We start from the raw sequence: 14,997 nt of genomic DNA, 5'->3' as shown, positions 1-14,997 counted from the left end.
GGCGAGCCTCACCAGCAGGGGATCCATGATCTTACTACGTGCCTCTTCATAAAAGGGACATCTAAAGAACAGGCTTCCTATCTCTCCCAATGGACAGGTGCAAAGTCTCTGAGCATACGGGACCCTTCTGAAGGCTTCATCCAGGACCAGCAAGGGAAGAGCCGAGCTTCTGGCGAGTGTAAAGGCCGTTCTTGCATCCCTAGATACGAGAAAGAAGAGATATGCTGCCGGTGCGGCTATATATCTCTCGATTTCTCCAATTCTATAGTTGGGGCACCTCGCAGTCCTGCTGTCTCTCAGTGTCTAATATTCTTTGCCTGACCGTAGCTTTTGCCTGGTCCAAGCCCAGACTTAGAAGGGCTTGAGGGGCAAAACCCAATTTCCGGAGGGTGTTCAGGACTGCAGTCTGCCAGCCCGACTGGAATTGGTCTCAGAGGATCAATGGGGCTATCCCTCGGGGGAGCAGGTTCAATGTCAGCCATTTGTAGATTGATGTTAGGCAGATGCTAGCCTCCACTCTCATCACCCCGTTTCCAATCTCTAGAGCTGCGGGGACAAAGAAGCCCCCTTGTGCTCTGAAGAATTTAAGGATACAATTTGCGTTTCCCCCCGCTGAACTCCCGATGGAGTTTATGTGTAATCTGTTGGTTCCTGAGGCCTGTACCACCATTCCTAGATACTTGTAGTTTGTGACTTGTTCTAATTTATGGCCTTGGAGTTCCCAGCTTCTAAGCTTTGGTTTTCCCCCAAAAGCGAGTATCTTGGTCTTTTGATAGTTGATTTTGAGACGTTCAGATTCGCAGTATGCTGCGAGCTTTCTTAGTGCTCTTTTGAGTCCAATGGGGGTTCTAGATAGAATTACCGCATCATCGGCATATAGCAGGACCGAAATATGCCGATTTGCAAGCTTCGGGGGGTGGTGGGTGGAGTTCTGAGTCATTGAGTGCAGATACTAAGTTATTTAGATAGAAATTAAATAGTAGAGGGGCCAATAGGCACCCTTGCCTGACTCCTTTGAAGGTTTTTATTGGGTCCGTTAGGTGTCCTAGGCGGCAGCACCTGACTCTAAGAGCCATGTTTGCGTGCAGTGCCTGAATTAGGAGCAGGAGCCTTCTATCTATATTGGTACCCTGTAGTCTGTCCCAGAGTCTGGTTCTGGAGACTGTATCAAATGCTGCTTTTAGGTCGACGAAGGCCACGTATAGTGAGGCCTGCCCTCCTGATTTGTATTTGTCGATGAGATGTTGTAACGTTAGACAATGATCTATCATGGACCTTCCGGGTCTGAAGCCCGCTTGTTCTATTGCCAGAATATCTTCATTCTCTAGCCATTCTGTAAACTTATTAAGGAGGTGCTTTGAGTAGAGTTTACTAATCACACTTAATAAGCTAATCGGCCTATAATTTCCTGGGTTCCCTCTGTTGCCCTTTTTATAGATTGGGACTATTATGGCTGTTCCCCATTCCCTTGGGATGCGGCCAGTGTCATCTATGTAAGTGAAGAGGGTGGCCAAGAAAGGTGCCCACCAATCCACCTGTGCTTTTATCACTTCTGGTGTAATGCCGTCTGAGCCTGGGGCTTTGACCGTTTTCACTTGGTTTATATATGATTTCACTTCAGTTACTGAAACTGGAGGCCATTTAGCCAGTTGTTCTATATTATAATTCCGTAGTGGAGGTTCAGCATCCTCGTACAAAGATTGGAAGAATGAGACCCAAAGGCTAGGGGGAATTTGTGAGGTTAAAGGGGAAAAAGCTTTATGGGTACCAGAAGCTACCAGATTCCAGAATAGTGTCTGATCTTTTGCTTTTGCCGCACTAATTAATTCCAGCCAACATTTTCTGGTATAGGCATTCTTTTGGTGGAGTATTAGGTCTTTATACTCTTTTTTTAGGGCACGGACAGCAAGATAGGCTTGATATCTGATAGAATTTTTGGCTGTCAGGGCAGCTTTGTAAGCATTTTGCAGGGCTTTCTTTCCCTCAAAGCAGGAATACACCTGTAATTTTCATCGTGTGTGTGTGTTAGCTGATGTCTTCTAAGGTGTTCATTTTTACTGAAGCTCTTTCCACACTCCATACATTTAAATGGCTTCTCCCCTGTGTGAGTTTGTTGATGTATTCTAAGTGTTCCACTTTGACTGAAGCTCTTACCGCACTCCATACATTTAAATGGTTTCTCACCCGTGTGAGTTCGTTGATGTATTCTAAGATGTCCACTTTGACTGAAGCTCTTACCGCACTCCATACATTTAAATGGTTTTTCCCCCGTGTGAGTTCGTTGATGTATTCTAAGTTTCCCACTTTCACTGAAGATCTTTCTACATTCAATACATTTAAATGGTTTCTCCCCGTGTGAGTTCGTTGATGTATTGTAAATGCTCAATTCTTGCTGAAGCTTTTTCCACATTCAATACATTTAAACGGTTTCTCCTCAGTGTGAGTTCGCTGATGACTTGTAAGTGCTCCATTCGTACTGAAGCTCTTTTCACACTCCATACATTTAAATGGTTTCTCACCCGTGTGAGTTCGTTGATGTATTCTAAGATGTCCACTTTGACTGAAGCTCTTACCGCACTCCATACATTTAAATGGTTTCTCACCCGTGTGAGTTCGTTGATGTATTCTAAGTGCTTGACTATGACTAAAGCTCGTTCCACACTTCATACATTCAAATAGTATCTCTCCTTTGTGAGTTTGTTGTTGTATCCTCAGTTTCTTTCTTCTTCCCAATAAATTCACATGTGGCTCCATAGAATTCTGACCTTCATCTTCCTCACCTGTTTGGGAGTCTGGGAGGAAAGAGAATCCTGTTAGACTTTCAGGAAAGACAAAAAAGGAATTGAACACCTGTCAATCCCAATCTGCACCTTCTCTCATTTTCACACAGTCTCCATTCTCCACTGTCCTCTCTATGTTCCAAATTTTTTGGAAAGCAGTTGAGATAATGGCAAGAGCAACACATGATCACTGCATTCACACTTAATAAAGCACCATCGTTTTATAATACAAATCTATGGTGGAATTGGCTTATTAGACACATCTCTGTATTTTTCCTTTTCAAGTGAGGAAATGATCTCAGGCTCAAGTAACAGTGTCTCCATTGTGAAATAAGTAAAACTTAAGTGCTACATATAACTGTAAAAGTATTGCAATATATTGGAACCGAAGAAGAGCCTGCTGGATCAGGCAAAGGCCTACCTAGTCCGGCATCCTCTTCTCACGGAGGCCAACCAGATGCCTGTGGGAAACCGGCAAGCAGGATTGGAGCACAAGAGTCTCCTCTGCCTTCGTGTGCTTTCCAGACACTAGTATCAAGAAGCATTATTGCCTAGGACCGCGAGGGCAGAGCAGAGACCTCAGTCTTATCCTTTTTTCCAAGCTATCCAAGTTGCTGGCCATCACTGTCTCCTGTAGGATGGAAGTCGATAGATGAACTATGCTTCTGTTTTTAAATCTTTTGCAGCCCTTAAAAGCTGATAAAGGTATTATGGCCTAAGCTTTTGTGGGCTGCAGTCTCACAAAGTGGAATTTTGAGTAGGATACGTGGTGCCACGGGGACGTGGGGACAGGTGAGGCTGCTGATCCCTTTTTTTCAAATCTGAAAGTTGACAGCTATGAACCAGCATGTTTAGACATTCCAACCCCAGTGCTGGGGTGGGGAAAAATAAGAGCACAAGAAGACCCTGCTGAATTAGCAATGAGATCTATGAGAAAAGACCCTTCTGACTGTTCTTTAGAAATGCTCTTTAAAGAGCAGCCAGTGGGGTCATTTATCTCCAGATCAGGACTTCCATCCCATCTTAGCACTGTGCTGATTCCTGCTGAGATTGGAGTTAAAGGATCTCTCTAAGGGCTCTTTAAGGGACACGGGTGGTGCTGTGGAATAAACCACAGAGCTACGGCTTGCCGATCAAAAGGTCGGCGGTTCGAATCCCCGCAACGGGGTGAGCTCCCGTTGTTCGGTCCTAGCTCCTGCCAACCTAGCAGTTCGAAAGCACATCAAAGTGCAAGTAGATAAATAGGTACCGCTCCGGCGGGAAGGTAAACGCCGTTTCCGTGCGCTGCTCTGGTTCACCAGAAGTAGCTTAGCCATGCTAGCCACATGACTCCCTCAGCCAGTAAAGCGAGATGAGCGCCGCAACCCCAGAGTCAGTCACGACTGGACCTAATTGTCAGGGGTCCCTTTACCTTTACCTGGTGCCAGTATAAACTTCTGAGTCTCTTTGTTGGCTTTGTGTCCTTAATTTGAAATTTGTTCCAAGGTTGTACCACAGTATCTCCATAGAAGCTTAGGGACGGACAAAATTACAGGGGCGCTATAAATTATTATCCCACTCATTCACTCTCACAAACAACGCCAGTCTGTAAGATTGGCAAGTTTACACAATTTGCTTATAATACCAGACACTCTTGTACTGTACTTTATATGTCCAATCCTAAGTGTAGAGCCTCCAGCCACAGGAATTGTGTATCATAATAATGGGTCCTTTGTCCCTTAAGCCCACCAAACTGGGGAGGTGCATGCATTTAATGTGTTTTGATGCTGGTGGAATGTATCACTCTGACCCTGTCTATAAAAAATAATGGTAATAGAAATAATTTAAATATATGAATTATAAATAACTATGGGAAGCATATAAGCATATACACCTAAGATTTCAAAGCCTGGAGGAAGAAAATCTGCCCCCACTACTTTATGAAAGGGATTCAAGAAAAAAGGAGCTGCTTCGGAGAAGGCCTCACCCCTTCCTTCTTCCTGTCAGGAACTTCCTTCCATTTGTCTCCTCTCCATCCTTTCCTCTTTCTCCCTCCACCATCCATCTATTCCTGTCCCCATCTGCTCTCCCCTGGAACTCACCAGATTTCTCCAAGGGTCCTGGGAGGGAATGCTCAGAGGTTGTGGGGAGGGATGTGGGAGACAGCCTGACCAGGTCAACCGTCCATCTTCCTCCTTCCATCCTGGCCAGGCTTGCAGGTTCAGTCTCAGCTAGTTTTGCAGGTTCAGCTTCCTGAGAAGCGCAGAATCCAGAGCGAGTTGCAGCTTCCTGGGAGGGAGGGAAGAAGAAGCCAAGGGAGTCTGAGAGCCCCTGCAGGGATTCTCCTGCCCAAGACTTTCTGCTGCCCCTGGAGAAGCCCCAATTGGGCACCCGCTTCCCAAGAGCCCCCACCCATTTTCAAACACCTTTGGCAATTTCTTTCACCTGCCTGTGCCACCTCCCTTCCTAAGGCTGGCATGGTATGCACATTAGTGGCCTGAGAGTAGATCCCTTGGAACTTAAGAGTTAATCTGCAAAGGACTGCTCTGAATACATGGGTTGCCCTTGCATGGAGAAGAAAGAATATTCACCACCATAGCTAAACAGAACCTCCATGTCTAGAGGCAGTGGACCTGTGACCTCCAGGTGCTGGAAACCCAGGTGAGAGGACTGCACTTACCTTTCCCAGAAGTCCCTCAGTGACTGGGAGCAGGGTCTGGTCTGTCCCCCCTGCTCTCCCATTGGGCCTCCGACTGGCATCCGCAGCTACCCTGAAGGAGAGGACACCATCCCCGGAGTGGGGAGGACTGGGAACCTGTGGGGTTTCCCACTTTGAACGAGGGGGCTGCATCGTCTTCAGGAAATCCTGCTTCTGGGCCTCCCAGTACTGCTGTGGCTGCCCCTCCTCTGCCCCCTTCCCAAGAGCCCCCACCCATTTTCAAACACCTTTGCCAATTCCTTTCACCTGCCTGTCCCGCCTCCCTTCCTAAGGCTGGCATGGTAAGTAGATCCCATAGAACTTAAGAGTTAATATGCAAAGGACTGCTCTGAATACATGGGTGGCCCTTGCATGGAGAAGAAGGAAGCCCCTTGCTTGCATCAGAACCCCCTGGGAGAGGCGGGGATCCGCCCACTGCTCCCTCTGCCCTCGCTGCCTCCTCCTCTGCCCTCCTGCCCAAGACTTTCTGCTGCCCCTGGAGAAGCTCAAATTGAGCACCCCCTTCCCAAGAGCCTCCACCCATTTTCAAACACCTTTGGCAATTCCTTTCATCACCTCCCTTCCTTTTCTATTTTTTTTATCATTAAATCTTTATTGGTTTAAAATCCACACACACACACACACACACACACAGACACACAAAACGAAAGCTTAAAAAAAGGGAAAAGAAAATGAAACAAAAAAGCATAATACATCTCTTACAAAAAGAAATAGAACCATACACCACGAACGTACAAAATTATTCCAGCCATCAACTTCCAACTTCCTTGATATAAGTTATTTTCTTAATCAGGTAAAGGTACACCTGACCGTTAGGTCCAGTCGCAGATGACTCTGGGGTTGCGATGCTCATTTCGCTTTACTGGCCGAGGGAGCTGGTGTTTGTCCACACTCAGCTTCCGGGTCATGTGGCCAGCATGACTAAGCTGCTTCTGGTGAACCAGAGCAGCGCACGTAAATGCCGTTTACCTTCCTGCCAGAGCGGTACCTATTTAACTACTTGCACTTTTGAAGTGCTTTCGAACTGCTAAGTTTGCAATTTTCTTAATTACTTGCCTCTATTTTTCAACAACAACAGAATGGGAAGAACCAGAGATCTGAAAGGAACATTTCCTACAAAGATTACCATAATAAAGGACAAAAGTGGTAAGGACCTAACAGAAGAAGAAATTAAGAAGAGGTGGCAAGAATACACAGAGGAATTATACCAGAAAGATATGGATGGCTCGTACGCCCCAGGTAGTGTGGTTGCTGACATTGAGCCAGACATCCTGGAGAGTGAAGTCAAATGGGCCTTAGAAAGCACTGCAAATAACAAGGCCAGTGGAAGTGAGGGTATTCCATCTGAACTATTTAAAATTTTATAAGATGGTGCTATTAAGGTGCTAGACTCAATATGCCAGCAAGTTTGGAAAACCCAGCAGTGGCCAGAGGATTGGAGAAGATCAGTCTACATCCCAATCCCAAAGAAGGGCAGTGCCAAAGAATGCTCCAACTACCGCACAATTGCACTCATTTCACACGCTAGCAAGGTTATGCTTAAAATTCTGCAAGGAAGGCTCAAGCAGTATGTGGACTGAGAATTCCCAGAAGTGCAAGCTGGATTTAGAAGAGGCAGAGGAACCAGAGACCAAATTGCAAACATGTGCTGGATTATGGAGAAAGCTAGAGAGTACCAGAAAGACATATACTTCTGCTTCATTGACTATGCAAAAGCCTTTGACTGTGTGGACCACAGCAAACTATGGCAAGTTCTTAAAGAAATGGGAGTGCCTGATCACCTCATCTTTCTCCAGGGAAATCTCTATGTGGGACAAGAAACTACAGTTAGAACTGGATATGGAACAACTGATTGCCAGAAGAAATATCAACAACCTACTAGCAGTGACTACATTATTACATGAGCACTGTTCCATAGCATTTGATATTTTCATTTACATATATTCATTCGAAATAAGATGGGGTATGTACTCTTTTTCATTACTGTTTGTATTCTAGTTTATAATTTTTGTAAACTATGTCATGCAGGTCATCGTCTGCAAAATTTTATTTTCAGTTTATGAAGTAATTCTATATCCTCCCACCACGCTGACAAGAATTCCACAAAACAGTAGTCAATATCCGGAATTACTGTTCAGTGTTGGACATCATATTTGCTGAATACACAAAGCTTCACAGCTTGTCTTTCATCCTGCAAAGTCTGGTACCTCACTTCATTTAAAGATTTCCAGAGACTTTGAGACTAAAGATTTCATTTTGTACTTGTGAGGCCTTGAAGGAATTCTATTAAGATTGTCCATTGTGTATATACATGGTCATCGTGCTGCCTTGACATTGCTGACGTGAGCTTAAGGGCGACAGTGGCCACGGTGCTGAAAAGTCCAAATAAATGGGCAGTCGCAGATCATGAATCTGAATTTGCTCCAACTTCCAAACCAAAACGGGAGGAAAAAAGCTTTCAGGTTTGAAAGTGGCATGTTAGTCTGGTTTGCTAAACCAAAACTAAGCCAACATTTAGCTTAGTAAGTGTGAGGCAAAATACAGGGCAGTAAAACAAGGAACAGGGTGGTGAATCCAGGGCAGGGCAGGGAGGGGGGTTGGTGGACAGTTGGTTTTCTCTTTCCACCTGGTACTGAAGTGACTTCAAAACAATCCATTCCAATCTCCTGCAGCGTCACAGGATGGCCCCCCCCTGGAATTTGTCACACATGCATGCACACACCCAGATACTCATGAATCTGTCAGTCTGTCTGTGCTTGGCTACCCAGAGTTTAAATGCAGGACTTCTCTCTCTCTCACACACACCCTTTCAAACACAGGTGCTTGGAGAGGATCCCTAATTTGGCAGAGAGAGAGGGGGGTGGGATAGATCTGAAATACTAGACAAAACTATCAATACAGGACATGGCATTTTTGTATTAGGCAAAGCAGGACTTTATAGGTGATAACCAGCACATTGTGTCCAGAAACGGACAATTAGGCAGATGGAGCTGTTCTAATATGGGAGTCCTATGCTGCCTATAGCCAGCCCTGGTCAGCAGTGTGTCTGCAGCTCTTTGAGCCAGTTGAACTTTCTGAGCACTTTTCAAAGGCAGCCCCATGTAGTGTGTTACACTGACCCCTACACAATGTGGCACCAGACTGCCTCTTTTGGGGGGGGGTAATTATCTGTTCTAAACATGTGTGTGTGTGTGTGTGTAGTTTAAATTTTCTGAATGCTTGTTTTTTGAGAAGGGGCTCTTAGGGTCATGAAGCAATGCCTTTCAACACATCTCCATAACATCATTGATTCTGCCCTCACACTGCCCTATTGTGTGTGGATTTTGATCCAGACGGGGAAAGATACAGCAGAATCCACCCCTCTCTCTGTGTTGCCCTTAGGTGTGCTCAGCCTTCACCTCCCCATTTCTTTATGGAGGGGCAAAGGCTATGCACTTTGTATAGACGCAACTACAACTGACCTCCCCCCCCCCGCCTTCTCTCCTCCAGATGTAATACAGATTCCCTCCGCATCTTGCCCCACCTTCCAGAAGGCAAATATATAATAATAATAAATTTTATTTATACCCCGCCCTCCACGGGAGGCTAACACCAGTAAAATTACAATAAAAACATAATAGGGAAAAAACCCAATTCAAAATACAAGTTGAAATACAATTTAAAATGCAGCCTCATTTTAAAAGTAACCCATAGATCAAAACCATAAGGGGAGGGAAACATAAGGGTCAGACTGAGTCCAAACCAAAGGCCAGACGGAACAGCTCTGTCTTGCAGGCCCTGCAGAAAGATGCCAATAATAATAATAATAACAATTTATTATTTATACCCCACCCATCTGGCTGGGCTTCCCCAGCCACTCTGGGCGGCTTCCAACAAAATATTAAAATACCGTAATACATCAGACATTAAAAGCTTCCCTAAACAGGGCTGCCTTCAGAAGTCTTCTAAAAGTCTGGTAGTTGTTGCTCTCTTTGACAGCTGGTGGGAGGGCGTTCCACAGGGAAGGCGCCACTACCGAGAAGGCCCTCTGTCTGGTTCCCTATAAACTTGGCTTCTCGCAGTGAGGGAACCGCCAGAAGGCCCTCAGCGCTGGACCTCAGTGTCCGGGTAGAACGATGGGGGTGGAGACACTTTTTCAGGGCCCTTGTCCCTTGTGACAGAGCGTTCCACCAAGTCAGGGCCAGTACGGAAAAGGCCCTGGCCCTACTTCAGACCAATCTAACCACCTTGTGACTTGGGACCTCCAAAGTGTTGTCATTTGTGGACCTTAAAGTCATAGAATCATAGAGTTGGAATAGACCACAAGGGCCATCGAGTCCAACCCCCTGCCAAGCAGGAAACACCATCAGAGCACTCCTGACATATGGTTGTCAAGCCTCTGCTTAAAGACCTCCAAAGAAGGAGACTCCACCACACTCCTTGGCAGCAAATTCCACTGTCGAACAGCTCTTACTGTCAGGAAGTTCTTCCTAATGTTTAGGTGGAATCTTCTCTCTTGTAGTTTGGATCCATTGCTCTGTGTCCGCTTCTCTGGAGCAGCAGAAAACAACCTTTCTCCCTCCTCTATATGACATCCTTTTATATATTTGAACATGGCTATCATATCACCCCTTAACCTCCTCTTCTCCAGGCTAAACATACCGTTCCTCATAAGGCATCGTTTCCAGGCCTTTGACCATTTTGGTTGCCCTCCTCTGGACATGTTCCAGTTTGTCAGTGTCCTTCTTGAACTGTGGTGCCCAGAACTGGACACAGTACTCCAGGTGAGGTCTGACCAGAGCAGAATACCGTGGCACTATTACTTCCCTTGATCTAGATGCTATACTCCTATTGATGCAGCCCAGAATTGCATTGGCTTTTTTAGCTGCCGCGTCACACTGTTGGCTCATGTCAAGTTTGTGGTCAACCAAGACTCCTAGATCCTTTTCACATGTACTGCTCTCAATCCAGGTGTCGCCCATCTTGTATTTGTGCCTCTCATTTTTTTTGCCCAAGTGCAATACTTTACATTTCTCCCTGTTAAAGTTCATCTTGTTTGTTTTGGCCCAGTTCTCTAATCTGTCAAGGTCGTTTTGAAGTGTGATCCTGTCCTCTGGGATCACACTTCCTCCGTGGGGCATACCAGGAGAGGCGGTCCCCTAGGTACGTGGGTCCTAGGCCGCATAGGGCTTTACAGGTCAAAACCAGCACCTTAAACCTGACCCTGTACTCCACCAGGAGCCAGTGCTGTTGGTAAAGCACTGGATGAAACTGAAAAACAGTTTCTATCCAAATGCGATTTTGGTTTTAAATGCAATGTAAGGTAATCTCTAGGTGAGTATATTGTATTTAACTATGGGAATCAGTGTTTCTAGGGGGTTAACCAGGCTGGGATAGCAGGTTTGTTGGTTTTTGAATGTCTGATGTAGATTTTTTCAATTTCATTGTTCTTTATGAGACAATGACAATAAAGATTATTGTATTGTATTGATACATGTGATCCCATGGCAAGGACCCCGTAAGGAGCCTCGCCGTGGCATTCTGCACCTGCTGGAGTTTCTGGGTCTGATTGTTTGTTTAGGACATCATTATATTGTATGAAATGCCGCTTGTTTCTTTGAAGGGTAGACTCTTTTCATCAGCAGTGATAAATATGACATTAATTGGTTAATGAGCAACAGCTTCAATGCTGTCAACATGAACTCTGTCTGAGGTTTCAGAAATACCCATTTCCTTCAAGAAAGATACAGGAAATAATTTCCTTTTTGATTCTGGGCACTTGACTTCTCCCATCCTGCTACCTTCATGGCAGACATTTCGGGCTGAGATCCAGAGAACCCCTCAGCAGCAGCAACAGATGCAGCCCCCACAAACATTTGTCACATTTTGAAGGGGGTTTTTTTATTAAAAACAAACAAAAGGCTTTTCCTTAGCCTCTCATAGCCCTGACGTTAGCTCTTGAAAAAGAGAGGGTTGCCAAACATCATGGCCCCCAAGAATGAAAACAAACACTTCCAAATTCTTTTTTGCACACCCAGAGACAGGGGTCAGCAACCTTTTAAAGTCGAGGGCCGGATCACTGTCCTCAAACCTTGCTGCAGGACAGAGCATGCGTGCACATTCTCTCGTTACTACACGATCTAAAGATTAAACCAAAAACCAATAATAAAGTTCCGAAGGTCTCAGTTCTGCGCCGTAGCATATCTGTTCCGTTCTGAGACACCCTCCCAGGGTTCTGGGGTGTGCGAGGCCTTGATTCCGTTTTTAACTCCGTTACCGAATGCAGCGAGCGGTTCCTTCTGCAAGACGCGTGTTCTCCCCTCTCCTGTCCTGGAGGGGGAGACGCTTTCGGCAGCAGAGTTAAAAACAGGGAAACGAGGCTTCATACACCCCAGAAACCTGGGAGGGTGTCTCATAACGGAACCACTCACTGCAGCGGCAGGAGCAGCAAGCCAGGGGAGGACCAGCCTTCAATGGCGGCCGTTGAGCAACCATGCTGGCACAAACAAAGCCCAGGCCTTTTCCTCTCAGCTCTAGGAGGGAGGGAGGGAGGAGGAAATAAATCTGCAACCAATCAGAGGGAAACAATGCTGCTGGCACCAATCATAGTCTAGCCCCCTTCCTCCACAGGGCGGGGAGAAGCCAGAAGCCAGGAGAAGGGAGGGAGGTGTGCCGCCATCGGGAAGAGAGAGAAAAAAGTGGTGCAGCCTGAACTATATGAATCAGAACCATGAGGCAATTTCTGGACCACCCGCGGGCCAGATCCACAACCCATTTGGGCCGGAACCAGCCCGTGGGCCTTAGGTTGCGGACCTCTGTCCAGAGACTTGACAGCCATCTTCACTTCACTCCTCAGTTCCTTTCACTAATCTCCCCTAGCCCTAATTCTTTCACACATTCCTTTAAAACATTTCTGTGAACTAAGAAACACAAAAAACCCACACCCTCACTGGTCACCTTCCACAGGTCAAAAGCCAATGCACAAAATATTTAATAAAAACAGCTCCAAGCAGGTACACAAGAGCACAGAAAAAAGGAGATGAGTTTGAAAACAATCCCAAATGAACATTTAACACAGAGACTTTTTCATTCAGCTGGAAAATGCTATCAGTAAAAAGCTCTTCAATAGATTATGCAAAGTTCAAGTAATGAGCGCCTGGAATGCTGATCTACAAGACAAGGGCAGCCCATCATTTTGGCAGTGAAAGGCGGACCTGAAAACTCAACAGATTCAACACACACCTTGAGCATTGCAGATTCACACTCTCTCCCTGTTTATCTAGCAAAAAGTTGCCACTTACTTTGTACATTTAGTATATGTGACCTTAATTACTTTAATACATATATGTGTGTATACAAATTTAAGTACAAACACTAAAACATCATTCCATGCATTTACAACTGATTTCCCCCTTTATGAGTTTCTTGATGTAAGTAGTGAACCCTGAGTTGAAAACTCTATACGGTTATATCATTTCCCCCATGTGAATTTACTAATGAATATTAAGGTCTCCACTCCCTCTGAAACCCTTTCCACAGTCAATACACCTGTAGTTTTCATTGTGTATGAGTTAGCTGATGTCTTCTAAGGCGTCCATTTATACTGAAGATCATTCCACACTCCATACATTTAAATGGCTTCTCCCTTGTGTGAGTTCGTTGACGTATTCTAAGTTTCCCACCTTCACTGAAGCTTTTTCCACACTCAATACATTTAAACGGTTTCTCCCCCGTGTGAGTTCGTATTCTAAGTGTTCCATTCCTACTGAAGCTTTTTCCACATTCAATACATTCAAATGGTTTTTCCTCTGTATGAGTTCGCCGATGTATTCTAAGGAGTCCATGTTGACTGAAGCTCTTTCCACATTCAATACATTTAAATGGTTTCTCCGTGTGTATTCGTTGGTGTCTTCTAAGATGTCCACTTTGACTGAAGCTCTTACCGCACTCCATACATTTAAATGGTTTCTCACCCGTGTGACTTCGTTGATGTATTCTAAGAGATCCGCTTCGACTGAAGCTCTTTCCACAATCCACACATTCATATATCATTTCCCCCATGTGAATTTACTAATGAATATTAAGGTCTCCACTCCCTCTGGAACCCTTTCCACAGTCAATACACCTGTAGTCTTCATTGTGTATGAGTTAGCTGATGTCTTCTAAGGCGTCCATTTATACTGAAGATCATTCCACACTCCATACATTTGAATGGCTTCTCCCCTGTGTGAGTTCGTTGATGTTTTCTAAGTTTCCCACCTTCACTGAAGCTTTTTCCACATTCAATACATTTAAATGGTTTCTCCCCTGTGTGAGTTCGTTGATGTATTCTAAGATATCCACTTCGACTGAAACTCTTTCCACAATCCACATTGTTTTTCCAGGAAAGTTGCGGAAGCGGATGTTACAACGTCTATTGCGGTCTTCAAGGTCGGCTTGCTTAATTTTCATCTCTCTGTGTTCTGCTTCCATTTGGTTTACCAGTTTGTCCAGTTTCTTGTTCACACGTGCGTTCTCCTCCCGGTATTGCTCTATTATTCTTTCTTGCATTTGGTTTTTGTTCTCTAGAGCTTCCACTTTGGAGGTTAGATTGTTGATTAGTACCTGCATGGGAGCCATTGTGGCCTTCAGTGTTTCTTCTAATCGTGCTTCTAATCTTGCTTCCATTTCCCTCGGATCTCGTTTCGTTATTGGGTGGTCATCATCTTGAAGGGGAGTTACCATCTTAGCATTGTTTGCCATCTCCCTGGTTGGTGTCATCTCAGTCTCCCTGATAGTTTTGGTTTGAGGTTGGCTTGGCGTCCACTTGGGGTAGGGCGTGTGGTGGTTAGGAGTTGTGGCAGTGGTGATTCCTGAGTATTGTTGGGTTGCTGAGCTGATCAGGCTTTGGCTGGTGGCTTTTACAGAGCGTTTGGATTAGGTGGTCATTTGTGTCACTTCTAGCCTGTGTTTTAAGAACTTCTCTTGGGTTTTCTGTAGTTGCCGCCGAGGCTGGGGGGGGAGGGCAGGTAAGCAGAGATGGTAGATTAACGGACAGACAGTTCATATAAGGGGAGGGGGGTTAGCAGGTAGAGATGCAAGAGATTAGAGGGGTGGGGCCAGGGGAAATATGTTTAGGAGGGGGTTGTATATACCCAAAAGGGGTACTGGGGTCCAGTTAAGGTGGAAATTGGGGTTGGGAGTGTGCTTAGAAACAGAGACAGAAAAATAGGCTATATGTAAAGGGTGGAGGGAGAAAAGGGAAGAAGAAGAAGAAGAAGAAAGAAAGAAGAAGGGGGAGGTGGGGGGGAGAGGGGAGATTGGAGTAAAAGAGAAGAGAGAGAGAGAGACAAAAAGAGAGTTGAAAGAGAGAGGGGAGATAGTACAGTAATATCGGCGGTATTAGTTTGCAGCAGTAGTTTTAGCTATAGTATGAGGGGGGCAATTTATGATAGGGTGATATGAATGTGTGTATGTGTTTCCTTTAGGGGAAGGGGGGATGGCGAGAGGGAGGAGGGAGAGAAAAGGAGAGGAGGAGGGGGAAGGGTGGGAGAGGGAAGG

The 14,997-nt window shown here is 45.4% G+C and overlaps 1 pseudogene; it reads right to left on the bottom strand.

Annotated features, from left to right (window-relative positions):
- LOC128408779 (oocyte zinc finger protein XlCOF6-like) overlaps positions 1 to 5,663 on the bottom strand; it is a 28,687-nt pseudogene extending 23,024 nt beyond the window's left edge.
- Positions 5,664 to 14,997: the final 9,334 nt, after the last annotated feature.

This window comes from Podarcis raffonei, chromosome 2 (assembly GCF_027172205.1).
Source record: "Podarcis raffonei isolate rPodRaf1 chromosome 2, rPodRaf1.pri, whole genome shotgun sequence".
NCBI classification, from domain to species: Eukaryota; Metazoa; Chordata; class Lepidosauria; order Squamata; family Lacertidae; genus Podarcis; species Podarcis raffonei.
The sequence above is the reverse complement of the archived record's forward strand: the minus strand, read 5'-3'. Positions and strand labels throughout refer to the sequence as shown.